The sequence below is a fragment of the Calonectris borealis genome, chromosome W, assembly GCF_964195595.1.
Source record: "Calonectris borealis chromosome W, bCalBor7.hap1.2, whole genome shotgun sequence".
Lineage (NCBI taxonomy): Eukaryota > Metazoa > Chordata > Aves > Procellariiformes > Procellariidae > Calonectris > Calonectris borealis.
In genome coordinates, this window is record NC_134351.1 from 47538187 (window position 1) to 47553079 (window position 14893).

Here is a 14893-nt window from a genome sequence, read left to right on the forward strand (position 1 = left end):
GCAGTTTTTAATGCACGATGAACTGACTTCATTACACTTGTCATTAAAAAAACCTTTTGGTTGAAAGGTGGATGGTGGAGGAAGTGGAGAATTGCAGGTGTTTTCTTCTGTTAAATGATAGTTCACTCCATGGAAGTTAGATTCAAAGACTAGTCTGATAGAAAAAATTGCACACTGTAGTTACATAGAAGCTTGTATCAGTCGAAGTACTCCAAATTTAGATGTTGCATATATGCAGAATGTATTTAAAGTTAGAAGTTAACGTGTTGATAAATTACACTACAATTGATGTACCACATTGCTTAGTGATCTTTTTTAGGGCTTTCAACATTATAACTATTTTTCTTCACTTAGTCTGGTGCAAATTTCCCTAATTTCCATGAAGATTTTTAGATTTGAGGCTGAAGTTGGGGGGAGGGGGAGAGAATTTAAGAACACCCTGGTGCTGATGAATTAGAGCACTCATTAGGCTTTTACCTTTGGATGTTGAGGAGTGAAGCAGTTGAATTTTTGCAGTGCAGAAGCAGATTTGAGCCCTGGAAACCTGTACTTAGCTCTAGACAGTATGCGGTACACACTTCTCTGTACTACATGTTCAGATACCATGACACATTTAAAACAAGTCACATCTGAATCACTGAAAGAAACGTTTGATTGGTAAAATGGTTTTGTACCTGAATTTTAGGTGGGAGAGGAATAGCTCCATTAAAAATTTGTCTTTCATATTGTTTTAAGTATTTCATTCTGGCTGTATCGAGTTAAATCAGTACTAGCTTAAAACTGTAAATTGATTGTCCTTGTACATGTTGCAAAGTATTTTAAAACAATTCTATTTAGGAACAGATAGTATTACCACGCAGGAATCTAGAGAGGAGAAAAAAAATCTGTTAACTCTGAGCACTTTTCCAGGGGAGTAGTTTTTTAAAGATTTTTGAGAGCATGGAAGACAATTGTATGCTGGTATGAACAATATATTTCCACCAAATAAAAAATGGGTTGCTTTGTCATTACACCAGGACCCATTTTGTTTGTGGTTTTCTTTGTGGTTTTTTTATTTTAATTTTTTTTTCGTTTTCATAATGATAACAAGCTGAGGTTGGGAATATACTGAAAGGACACATACAAATGCTGGTAATACTGCAAATGGTGTTGAACTAACAGGTTTTGAACTTGACTGGAGAATTATGGTTCATAATGAATGTTTCAGCAAAGCAAATTAGTTGACACTCTATTTTTCTTCCTTTTCCAGGCTCAAATTTGAATCGCTGTGGATTCAGAGGCTCTTCATATTTAGGGATGCCATTCAATCCATCCAAGGTTAGTTAAGTGTGGGGGAAAAAGATTTTCAATTAGGCAGTAAATGATCGTGTGTCTTTTTTATAATATTATAACTACAGAATTGTGGAAAATCTGGGAAACAGGGTTTTTTGCACTCTTAGTATACTGAAACAATTGCAGAGATTTTAAAAAACGTGCAGTACTCTTAAAATGGTACTGCTTGTGTTTCTGGGGGCAGTGACATACAAATTGTGGCTTGTCTCAGTGCACTTCTCTGATCTATAACTGGGGAGGGGAAACTTCTCCAGGTCAACAACTGTCTGTGGACCTGGAAGTGAAGGGCAGAACAGCTCTGTATCAGGTGGTACAGCACATGCTGTTCTTCAGTGTTCCTCTTCCTTTGATGAAACATGGGGTGTTTGATTGTACCTGGTATCCATTCAAACATAGGCAAGGCTCTGCTCATCCCAGTCTGTGGTGGAAGACCATAAGAGAGGATGTTTTTAAGCCCATGGAACTGAGGTTCAAGAGAATTAAGACTGTATAGGAAAAGAAATTGCCCTTAATACAGGGGGGAAAGGAGGTGAACAGAGGCTGCTAAAGATGATACAGAAGGCCTGATAGGGTTGGAAGATGGAAATAGGGGCCAGTGTGCAGGAAGGATTGTGAAAAAGATACAGAAGTTCTGTGCTGTGTTTGAGAATGAAAAGGCAGATCTCCTCACTAAAGAGTGGATGAAACATCTGAAAGAGCCCTAAATTATGACCAAGTATTTGATTTTTCTGGAGGACAGATAACAAGAAAATTTTAGATACAAGTTTATGAATACTGGGATACGAAATTGAAAGCGAGAATGGACATCTGATATGGTTATGACTGTAGATGAGTGTAAAAATGCTTGAACTAGCTTGATTATGAAGGTAGTACAGCATCTTGTTTTGACCTCATTTTTATTTACTCTAACAGCACAGCTTTACGTTTCTGAGTAGCTTGTGGGAATGTTAATCTACACTAGAGTAATAACCGCTTAATGCCTCTTCTTGTCAGCCAAGTATTCATAGTAGTAATATTTAGAAGTTATGCTTTATAACAAAGGAAAAAATAATTATAAAGGCAATTTTGTATGTCTCTACATCAGGTGCTACAGCAGTGTGTGACAGACAAGGTAATCTCTCTCTTGGTTTGCTTTGGTATTTATCCCCTTTTACACTAGAGATGGTGTCTGCAGTGAGCTTCAATTGTAGTAGTAACATGAATTTATCATCTGTTTTAATTGGAATTCACCTCAGTAGCAATCCTACCTCCAACTGAGCTTGAAGGAAAGAAGGAAAACTTCTGCTTAAAACAAAACCTAAAACAATTTGGGGTCTCTACTGGTGACTTACTGGGATACTTTATTGAAAAATAAAGCTTAAAGGCAAAATAGCAGACCATAATTTCAGTATGGTTGTAGTTTAAAAAAAAAATAAAGTTTTAATCAGAAGGAAGCTGGTTGTCTTCTTTTTGATAAGTCACCTAAAGAAGTTGAGGTTGTAAGGCTATTATTGTGGTATAACTGTTATAAAATTAATAAAGACATAATTTTTCAAACCAGGATAATAAAAATGTATCAGTCATGTTTTCCCAAAGGTCTGGGTCAATGCCATGCCATGTAGTACATTAAAAGGAGTACATACTTTTGGGAAACTTTTTCAAATCTTCCCCAGTGCATAAAGCTTGAAGAATGAGTTTTGCATATAGTTCTGAGATCTTGTAAAGCCCTTTGAAGACGAAAAGTTCAAAAGAACTGCAAAGTGTCATTGTAGCTTGCCAGCACTTTCTGGTGTTTTAATTTAATACTCAATTTCCAATAGTACATGCTTCAGGCATAAATATTCTCTTTTCAGGAAATGCGTTGCAGCCCGTCAGTGTCTCATAACCTGTTAGTCAATCTGTAGAAGGAAAAAAGTGTAGAATCATGTAACCTGTGGAAATTAATTACAAGGTTGTTATATCTGGAAAACTGTTTGCAGAGGGATGTGCTTTTTATTCAAGCATCATAATACTTTTTATTGCATCTGCATTAAAGGGGTCAGATCTGCTTTGATTTATTGGCATACAAAGGTTTTAAGTATTTCCAGAGTTGTTCCCCTAAAATGTTCTGAAATGACTCAAAGAAAGAAATACTTGGAAATCCACTGTGATAACTTTGAATTATGTTTAGTAGTCTTGTTGTTTTTCTTTTTTTTGTCATTAAAAAATGGTCAATTAAATCTGTGTCTTTCAAAATAAAAGAAACCTGTAAGCTTTTTGGATTTGTGTTGGCAGTTATTTATCTCATGCTGCTACAGGGATTTCATTTTTGGACTCTGAGAAGGTGCAATACTGGAGCTAGCCAAATATCTTTTATCACTAGAGACACTTTAAGATAATAGAAAAAAAGCAGGGGATATGTTGGATCCTCCCAACTTTACTAAATGTTACCAGGATAGCTCATTTGTTCTCTCTTTTTTTTACCATTATCCTTTTAGTGTTTGATTGTAGTGTCTATGCAGCTCTTTGGGATGGTAGCAAAAACGAAGCACAACCATATCACCTTGACCAACTCCCCATGCAGAGTCTTAACAAACCTTAACAGTCTTAACTGTAAATGAAGGCTAAGAGTGCCACTTTTATCGGTGCATTTAAACACGAATTGTTTCAAATTAGAAAACAATCATTTTCTGAAATGGCTCCAGATTCTTTGGTCTCTCATGTGTAGTGTTACTTGAGTTTAAAATAGCTTTCAAAATTAGGAGTTAACAGTCTCTTTACAGTTTCAGACAGGCCTAGGTCTTTTCAATCTATTTATAAAGTGTTACAAATCAGTTTTAGGGGCTAGATTGAAAGCCAGTGCCTAGAACTTCTTTGTAAGAGTGCGGGAGGTAACATGTTTTCACTTGGAAAAAAAAAAATCTGTTTTGTGTTCCCAATACAACACTGTATTCTCTCAAGGCTGAAACAATCCATGTTTGTAACACTGATGCCAAGTGAGAAAAAAGCTTTTTGAAAGTCTGACTCTGCCTGCGTAGCAGCATGTTTGGTAGCACTCTTCAGTGTTTGGAAAGATCTTGCCTACATTTTTGCAGCATAGGTAGCTTTTTAGCCTTCTCTGCAGTGGTCAGCAAAAACTGTTGATAGCCGTGAATTAAGTTTAAATAGTTGTTCTGGGTAATATGTTATGGAACATTATCAGGTCACTGAACCAGATGTAAACGTTTGAAAGCTTTCCCCCACCTTGCATCCTTAGTGTTAATTCTTTTAAGGAAGACTCGGGTTGTGAAGACCATGATGGTAGTGTTGTCCCTCAAGCGGGGTCCGTTACCCAGTGTGCAATAAGCCAATCTCACACACAGAGCCGAGATATTTCTTTCTTTCATGTCTGCGCAGAGATGGGTGCTAGGTGGTAACTCCACAAAGCTAGCACACCTCAGTTAACACACGGTAAGCATTTTATACATCCTGAGCAACAGTTATCAGTACTTTTTACATTTACACTTAGTCACCCTTGCTTCTATTGGTTCTTGCAATGCCTCGTCTTCACTTAAAGTCACAGTGTCCTTTCTTTTTACTGCGCATATTCAGTGGGGAAGGGGCTTTGTTGGGTAGGGGACTTTCCTGCCCGGGGGTGGGTTTTTTACTATGCTAATTAGGATAGTTCACCCGTATTTCAAGTAGTTGTTTCTTTTTCTGTTCTCTTAGTGCTTATCTTGGTACTCCCTTATTTGGCTGACTTCGCATGTTTCTTCCAAGGCCATGCCCAGTTAACTCCCTACAGAGATTGAATAATGTCTTGTTTCATTTCTCAACCTAAAAGCTAACTATTTGATTAGACTACATTAGCTTTCATAGAGCAGGGCTGTTTTACTCCATTGCCGAAAGCCAAGTTAATCTGGTCCCTGTGTGTCCTGAAAACAGTAATTATCACAAAGGATGAAGTGTATGGAGGCAACAGGACCTGGCCATATCCCCATAGTTGGGTTCTCAGAGTATGTCTGCATCAGTGTTTTAGTTCAGATCAGGAGAGCACTTTATAAGGGTACTTTAATGAGATGAGATTATTTTTACCTTAAACATTCACTTCTGTAGTCTCAAGGGTACAAAAGTAGAATTTTGCAGTTGGAATGTACTATGTTTCTAGATATTCTTGAAGAGGGCTTTTTTTTTTTGGTTGGGTTTTTTTTGTTTGTTTGTTTGTTTGTTTTTTCTTTTCTTTCAATAATTCAAAGGCCTATGCCAGAAAAAGCAGTTGGGAGGAGGGTTCATGTTTGCTTATGTAAGTTTGAAATTTAAAGTTACTTTAGAAAAAAAAAAAGTCCTTCTTCAAGTGCATATGACCATTTTTTCTATAGTTTGGTAAAGGAAAGGAATGTTGTTAGATAATTTTGAAAAATATTTTAAATATTAAAAAACCAAACCCTCCAAAAACCTAAGCCCTGCTCAAGGTTATCTAGCTCAATACAAGGGTGTACATATGTGTAATGGAGCCATTGATTAGTCTTACTTTAATCACAAAAGACTTTCTCCCATCCATACAAAATTTTGGAAGCATTAGCAACCTTTAAAACTTGTTGTAATCTTTTCCTTTCAGAAAAAACATTTCAGTTCTACTTTGTGGCATAAAATTGTCACAGGACCAGTTTCTACAAATTTAATGACTTCCCATTTAATTTTTTACCTCTTTATATGCAAAAAAAAGGAATTTTTTCCTTTTTTGTCTGGAATGTCTAGTTCTTCTAAATGATGTCCCCTCAAAGAAACCCTGTTATTCGGGCCCAGGTGTGTTAGTTGAATTAGCGTGTGAAGTATATATTGTTATGTGTAGGTAAAACATAATATGTGATGAGTTGTATCATGACAAGCTTGAAATAATTCCATGGATCCTAGAGCAGACTAGGAGATAAAGTGAATTCTAGTGCACTTAAAATTTGAACAAATTATATTTGTTTTACATTAAAAAAAAAAAAAGCATGTATGGTGAACAAAGATCTGTTAGGCCCTCAAAAACTCCCACGTGAAACTTCATCTCGGCCTTTGTGAGTATGCCTTGTAATAATTTGTTTATATGATCTCATACTTGATTCTGAATCTTCTGTGTTTAATTTAATTTTATTGAAATATTTTGTAGTTTGCTAGTAGGGTAGTAGGGTAGAGCGCAAAGTTTTATACACCTCTGGGGTTGCTGAAATCCTGTATTTGGAAAAACAGTATGCTACCCACACATGTTGAAATGTTTGCATGGAAAAGGAAGAGGAGACAAAACTTGTACATTGTCTAGATACTGTAGTGATTGATACTGCTTGTTGGGGGGGGCTGTTATTTTGTATCATGAGCATACAGTATATGTGCTTATAACACTTCTGTAATCTGTTTTTATTGCAGCGAATGATAGTGTAAAAGAAATACCTGCATTCACACAAAAAATAAAGACCCAGTTATTTTAATGTTTGTAGGCTACCAAAGCTTTGCAGACAATATGGATGTGTGTGTATATAGAAAAGTACAATTTAGAGAAAGCAGGAATTTTCAGTTACTTTGTGTTGACACGGTGTGAAAAATTGCCACTTAAAGGGGAATATTCTTTTGAGATTTACAGATGCCTTAGAAAATTTATTGAATATCCAAGCACCTTCATAGTAGTTAAGACATTTGGATAGAATTTCTGTAACCATGGTTTTAAAAACTCAAGCCTGAATTTCCTTAGCGTAATTCTCATTTGCTTAGTAAATATAATCTTCCTCTGGAAATAGAATTTTCAAAATTAAAATTGAGCTGTTTCACTATATCTACTCCGCTCTCGTGAGACCCCGCCTGGAGTACTGCATCCAGCTCTGGGGGTCCCCAGAGCATCAAGAAAAAGAAGAAATCTTGAAGGAGAAAGAGAATTCAGAAAAAATGCTCAAGAAAATGTCTTTGTCGTGAAGAAGCTCAGAAGCAAAAAGCAGAAGAAAGGAAAAGATCTTATTGCGACCTTTCAATAATTAAAGGGGGCTTATAAGAAAGATGGGGAAAGACTTTTTACCAGAGCCTGTAGTGACAGGACAAGGAGCAACAGTTTTAAATTGACAGAGGGTAGATTTAGATTGGACATTAGGAAGACATTTTTTACGATGAGGGTGGTGGGACACTGGAACAGGTTGCCCAGAGAAGTTGTGGATGCCCCATCCCTGGAAGTGTTCAAGGTCAGGTTGGAGGGGGCTTTGAGCAACCTGATCTAGTGATCATCTAGGTTGGACCTAGATGATCTTTAAAGGTCCCTTCTGACCCAAACCATTCTATGATTCTGTGTTTGGAAACTTAGTTTTCTTCATAGTTGCTGATTGACCTACTGTGACTTTTTGTAGGCAGTTGGTACTAAATATCGAAGAACCTTTCCAGATTTTTTTCATCTGCTAATGTGTGTCGTGTATTTCATTTGACAAAATTTGTGAGAAGAAGTTTTAGCTACTGAGCTGGGACACTGAGAATCCTTTTAGAGCCAGAATTGGTTCAAATTTGGATTTTCAGGAGACTCACTTTGTTTAAAAGTAAATTAATTGATTACATGAAACTGAATACTTTTCTGTGACAGAGCAAGTTTGTATCGCTCTCTCTCTATATATATGGATTTTTAGAGTGAAAATCTACATTTCAAATGTGTTGATACATCACAAGGGTTAAGCTGCTTATAATAAAATTATGGTATGATAGGCCAAGTTGTTCCTTCAGAGATTAGAGCCTGTCATCCACCCAAGAAAAACTTGTTTCATGACTGCAATAGTTCTCCAACCCATTTGAGTATGCAGTTGTCCTACATCTATGGGGTGCCCCGTGGGGAAGTGTGTCTGGGACCGGGGAGCATGCAGGGGAAGAGAGAGTGATGGGAGCACTGGCTCAGGGACAGGAGTGGGAGCCAGCTATGACTGCTGAGATTTTTGCCCCACTTCTTGACAGAGACCCCAGGGCCAGAAATGAGGGAGAGGAGGGGCAGCTCTCAGCACTCCCCTGTTCCCCTTCTCTGTTGCGTAGCTAGAGCTTTTTCAGTGCTGTTGCAGCCACTTTCACCTTGTTTTGTGACTGCCTACCGCAATGTGATTCCCTACTGTGAGAACAGTGGGCAATAGATATTTTTATCCTAGCTTCTTATTTCAAATAACGTTTTCTGGCTTGGGAAACAAGCATGATTTGGCCTGAAAAATACTGTGTACCCATAACACAATCTCATTTAACTTGTTTTTGTACTGCTTTTTGAATGTATTTTTAATATGAATTGCAAAATAAAAATGGCAATTGACATAATCCTGGTAAAATGTGCTTTAAAAACTTGTCCGTCTTTGCTGCTCAGTACAGAAATAGCTCTTTTATCCTCTTTAAAAGAAAAAAAATTCATCTTCCAGTTGCTCCAAATTGGTCCATCCTAAGTACCATCCTAAGTATCCAAAGTCATCTTGTTACATGTGGTTTGTGTTGTCATGCATTGGTACAGTCCAGGATGTACCTATAAAATATCACAAGGAAAAATAATAATTTTAGGACAGCTGTATCAATCTCCCTCCTTTTTGTGTTTTGTACCATGTAACTAGTCAACATTTAACTCTCATTTTAGCTTCCTAGTTGGCTTTATTTGTTATGCAAATAGTTTGTTTAAACTCTGATTATTTTTTTATAATATAGATGAAAGTAGATGAGGGACTAATTTGTTTTCCTTTCAACTGACAAAGAGATTACCAATAATCCCTCACACTACTTTCTACTTGTAGATCATTAGGTTCTAAAATCTTTGCAGAAGGAACCTGTAGAGGTATGGCTATTTAACAGGGAGTTCCCCCAACTGCCAGGGAACTAATGCCCAGTAGTGTGTCAGGATAAACTTAGATATGGTTCAGCACATTTGATTCTTTTCGCTTAACTCTTGCATGAATTTGTTGGCATAGTCCTGTTCCAAAGCTTCCTACCGACGAGCTGTTTACAAGGGTAGCAGAGCTGTGCAGTAATTTACTTTCATCCAGAAAAGTTGAGTGGGATGCGTTCAGTCTAACCATAATTAGTGAAGGGAAATGAACTTTGCTTACCTCTTTAATAATAAAAAATGAATACGTGATTGAAATATAAGTTCTTATGATGTGGGTTTTTTTCTTTCTTTCTTTTTTTTTTCCCCTAAGGGTCCTGGTATGTCTCATCCCTATGATAGTGGTCACATAGCAATGACTTACACAGGTCTTTCGTGTCTGGTTATTCTTGGAGATGATTTAAGTCGAGTAAATAAAGATGCCTTACTGGCAGGATTGAGAGCTCTCCAGCTGGAGGATGGAAGGTAAAAGATATAAAATATCTTACAACTCTCTGGAAGGTTAATAGAAAACCCAAGTGTAGAATTAAACATTGTACACACTTTTATGAAAATAGTTGTATAATATTTTCTTTCTATCAGAAAATATTTTGGTTTTGGTGGGGATAAGCAATAGAACAACATGCTAGTTTACAGGACCAAAGAGCACTTTATGTCCAGAGTTGCTTTCATACTGGAGAATGATGATGTTTGCTTACAGCTGTAGAAACATACTATTGGAAAGTTAATGGTTTGGCTTGTGTCTTGGGGATAGTTGTTTTGTTTGTTTGTTGAGGTTTTCTCTATTTCTCTATGCCCTGGTGGAGCACTATTAAGATGATGTTTGCTCTGCTTTGTGGGAGGGTGAGCTTTATTTAGTTTTGAGAGATTCAATCCATTAATATACAGGATTAATTAACCTATAACTTATAATAGGAATATAATATTATTAAAATTCATTGTGAGATTCATCCTTTTTGCATGCATTTTTTTTTAAAAGATGGTATATACCCTTTGAATACATCTGGTTTTTATGTAGGCTGGAGCTGGTAGCTAATGAAAACTTCTGGTAGGTTACATGATCCTTCTGTGTACTTAGATTTTACTGAATATCATTATTTAAAGAGTACTTTAAGAAATGTATAACTATAGAAATCTTATTCCTAAAGAAATTATGTTTCACTTCATAATGAAATTGCTGTCCCCATTTACTAGCTACAAAAGCCTTTGTTTTGGTCAAATGGCTTTGTATTGCCTAGAAGTCTCCTATAATTAAAACTTTTTTTTAAAATGCAGCATAACTATTAAAATGCAGTGTTACATGTGTAGGTTTAAAAAAAAAAACCAAAAACAAACAAACACCTCCCCCGTCTAGAATGTTCTCAATGTAAGTAGTGAATATGAACTATATGATCTACAATTTCCTGTTACTTATAGCAACAGACTGACCTTAATGGGCTAAATTCTAATGTATGTATACATGGATTTGTTGGTCTACTTCCATTTGCAGCATCTTCTAGCATGTGGGGGTGCTTCTACCATTGCTGTATGCATTCCTATTATATGTTGTACCATTTTTGTTGTTAAAGTTTATTCAAGAGGAAGGAGTTAGGGATGAGTTGCTCCAAACCCGCTAGCATCTTGAAGTGGTTGCTTGTCATCATGCCCGATTACAATAATAAACTGCACACAGTTAACCTGTTCTACATGTTTGTATCATGTATGGTTTTAATGTACAGACTGATACCTCTTGTACTTGATCCTGTATTTTGTATTCCCTGCTGAAGAGTGCCAGCTAGCCACCAGAGGGAGAGGAGAGTGCTTTGCACCTCTCTGGGGTAGAATTGCTACTTGCGGAAGTCAACTTCTAGTACGACAGACATTTTCATACCTATTAAAACAACTTTTACTGCACCAAAGGGGTAGGATGCACAAAGGCCGGAACCTGACCTAACATCTTGTCCAGATGGAAACAGCAAGCGAGCTGAATGAAGGAAAGAGAAACTTTTCTGGTGTTACCCTAGTATAAGTATACTAGACTTAGTTTTTATTTCTTCACCCATATCTTTTATTAACTAAAAAAAAAATGTAATTATATTGTCTCTTTTTAAATGTCATGAATAAATGTGTGTATTTGCATTTCTACTTTACCTTGGCTTAATGTAATTTGAAGTATCTAGATAACATACAAGGCACTTGTTACCTAAGGATGGGATGAAGTTGTAAACCACAGCACTGGCACATCTTAAGTGTTCTGGGTCCCAAGAATATCCTTTGCTATATCCAAAGAGTAATGGAGTGGATCCCCATTTGAGCTGCAGAGAGCAGGAGCTGGCAACCTTGAGGTTAGGAGAGATGAAACTATCTCCCAGTAGGTGTTGGAGGCTTTTGTATGCAACAAGATGGAGTACATACCTGAATCCCAGGGTCAAAGGGGGAGTGTCACAGTGGTGCTTGAAAGACTGTCCTATGTAAAAATATTCTAACTAGCTCTTTGAACCAAATGGAGGCTTATCAGGAAACAAATCACAGCATCAGTCATCTTTTTAAGGGTCTCAGAGAGAACACCAGATTGTATCTAGATAACCTAGATATAACAACTTTAAAATCTTTTCAGAGTTTGGAAAGAATCTAACCATTAGAAACAAAAAAATGGATTGCAAGTAATTTTCACCATTTATATTAGAAATTGTAATGATAACAATTGCATTTATACATACATGGGAATCTGATCCTAAAGTTGGACAGGAAAGCCGTGTGAGCTATGAAGATTTCTAGGGAGGAAAAGAATTCTGCTAAGAATAGCAGATTCTACAGTGGTAACTCATACATCAGTGTATACTGTGATACATGAAAGAATGTAAACATTAACATATTTGGATAAAGACCAGTGTCATGACATTACTGGAAATAAGGTTATCCAAGCCCCTAAATGTTAATAGTTCTATTCATTTTGCTTAGCTTGGTTAGAATCACATCTTCTGAAAAGAAAATCTAATGTAGGTTTGGGTTACATTCATGTGAATACTATAAATAGAAGTAACTAACTTATTTTAAAAGGAAAAATAATGCAATTCCTAAAATGCTTTTCATATTTTCTAATGTAATGGGCTATAAAATGTATAATGCAAGAAACCTTTCTTTCAGTTTCTGTGCTGTGCTGGAAGGAAGTGAGAATGATATGAGGTTTGTATACTGTGCTTCCTGCATCTGCTACATGCTCGATAACTGGGCAGGCATGGATACAAAAAAAGCAGTAGACTACATTAGAAGAAGTATGGTGAGTATTCCCAAAGTGTTATTTCTCAATGCATTTTCAAATTAATAGCTTTAGTTCTTTACTATGACTAAAAATCTATCTATCCAAATAGAAATATTACAGTAATTTGTTTCTTTTCTATTCCTACTTCAATGAGTTGAAAATGAAAAGTACATTCCTTTTTGTATTTATATTTTCATTGTAATGTTTGTACTAGCAAAGTAATCGTATTGGTTGTGTATGTTTGCTGCAGGTTAAATTAAATCTGATCTTTTTTCTTTAAAATTCGATTTAAAATTGAAAGCAAGTTTTTAAAAATTGAAGCCTGAAGTTCCTATAACTTTAAAAAATGCATAAATAAAACATTGCATCACTAAAATCCTCAAATTTCAATGAGCTCTAGTCCTGTTTTTTTTAAATCATATACGGAATCAATGGAAAAACTAATTATTGAGATCAAGTCAAGCTTATTAAATGTTCCCAGTCCAGTACATCCCCTTACAGTACAGTAAGGATGTACATCATCTCTGTAATTACATCTTTATTACATCTTCTCTGTAAAAAAGATAAAGTGTTCTCAGAATACTTTTGATGCTTTGTTTGTCAGTGAAGCTCCTCCTTTTTATTTCACTTTACAAAACATTTTTTCCAGCATTTTAAAAATAATTTTTAACAGCAGTTATTTTATAAGGCAGGTAAAGTTCAATGCCAAATAGTATGCTTAGTATGTTGTTGCTTCTGCCCCCCCCCACCCCGCCAGTCTTCAGTTTTTGAAAGGCTGATGCTCTTGCTCCATACTAAAGCATTTCTTGTGCTTCAGCATTGTACATACAGTAGTACCCTACATTATGCCTTCATGTACATTAACCATCTTTTGGGTTAGAGACAGATTACATTTATGCACTTCAATTTTGTTTGGAATTATGTATCCATTTTCCCTTTTTAGAAAGGCCCCAAAATTGCAGGGCTTTTAAAATGGTTATCTACACTGCTGTTGTGGTTTAACCCGGCAGGCAGCTAAACACCACACAGCCGTTCGCTCACTCCCCCGCAGTGGAATGGGGGAGAGAATCGGAAAAAAGGTAAAACTTGTGGGCTGAGATAAAGACAGGACAGAAAAGAAAGGGAAAATAATAATAATGATAAAAGAATATACAAAACAAGTGATGCACAATGCAATTGCTCACCACCCGCTGACCGATGCCCAGCCAGTTCCCAAGCAGCGGCCGTGCCCCCCCTGGCCAACTCCCCCCAGTTTTTTTGTTCAGCATGATGTCATATGGTATGGAATATTGCTTTGGCCAGTTTGGGTCATCTGTCCTAGCTGTGTCCCCTCCCAGCTTGTTGTGCACCTCCAGCCTCCTCGCTGGCAGGGCAGTATGAGAAGCTGAAAAGTCCTTGACTTAGTGTAAGCACTGCTTAGCAAACTAAAACATCAGTGTGTTATCAACATTCTTCTCATCCTAAATCCAAAACACAGCACTATACCAGCTACTAGGAAGAAAATTAACTCTATCCCAGCCGAAACCAGGACAACTGCATGTTTCCCTTTTTGGCAAATAAATGTTTACCTAATTCCAGACTTTTAACATATATCACAACTGAAATGAACTCCATGCTCTTTGATTGAAGAAAAAAGTCATAAAAACTGCCTGCATTGAAACAACACTGATGTGTGCCAAGAGCTTTTTGAGACATAGGTTCAGAATTTAACTAGATTAAAATGGTGGAATGGTCTGATAATAATTTTTCTAATAAACTGATAAATTGTAATGTCTGTAAAAGTGATTTCACTCTAAAGTAACTGGTTTGTGGATTTTTTCTTTAGTCTTATGATAATGGCCTGGCACAAGGAGCTGGACTGGAATCTCATGGTAAGAATGTTAACATGTTCTATACCCATTTTTAAGACTGGAATTGAGAAATGCTGTAAGAAGTGCAGGGTATGTCATGCTTTTCCTTCTTTTCTGGTTTTAAGGAAGTGGGAAGAAGAGGAGCAAATCCAAAACATGCCTCAGAATATGATGTCGTCTTCTCTTAGTTCCAGCTTAATATCAGACCAGATGGGCTCTTAATATATCAACTCTGTTATTCTTACCTCATGAATGTTTTGTTGAAAGGTGTTGGCTGTAGTTCTCGTCTCTCACTGACAGAGCAACCTATTTCCGCATGTACCATTGGTATTCTGTGGATTTATCTGAAGAGATCTTGTGCAATGCACTTGATAATTTCCAGTTTCAGCAGATATCAGTAAAGCCTAGAAACATTTACTCTGCTAGATTACAGCATCCATTGGGGGCTCAAATCTTGAAGCTGCAGTTAATTTTTGTAAATAGGTGTCAAGGGATTTTAGGAGCAGTCGCCTCCTCGAGTAGCTCCAGCCCAGGACTTCCTTCTGCCCGGTCGCTGGAGCCCAGCCCGGTGTGCCCGGGGACCCAGGGTCTCCGCCCAGGCTGAGAGACAGGGCTGCTGCTTTCCTGCTTGCAGGTTCAACCAGTAGCAAAGTTGAGCACCTATCCAAGAGACACACA

General features: G+C 36.9%; 1 pseudogene; it reads left to right on the forward strand.

The window, feature by feature from the left end:
- The window catches only part of LOC142074901 (geranylgeranyl transferase type-1 subunit beta-like), an 83676-nt pseudogene that overhangs the window by 57012 nt on the left and 11771 nt on the right, over nucleotides 1–14893 (forward strand).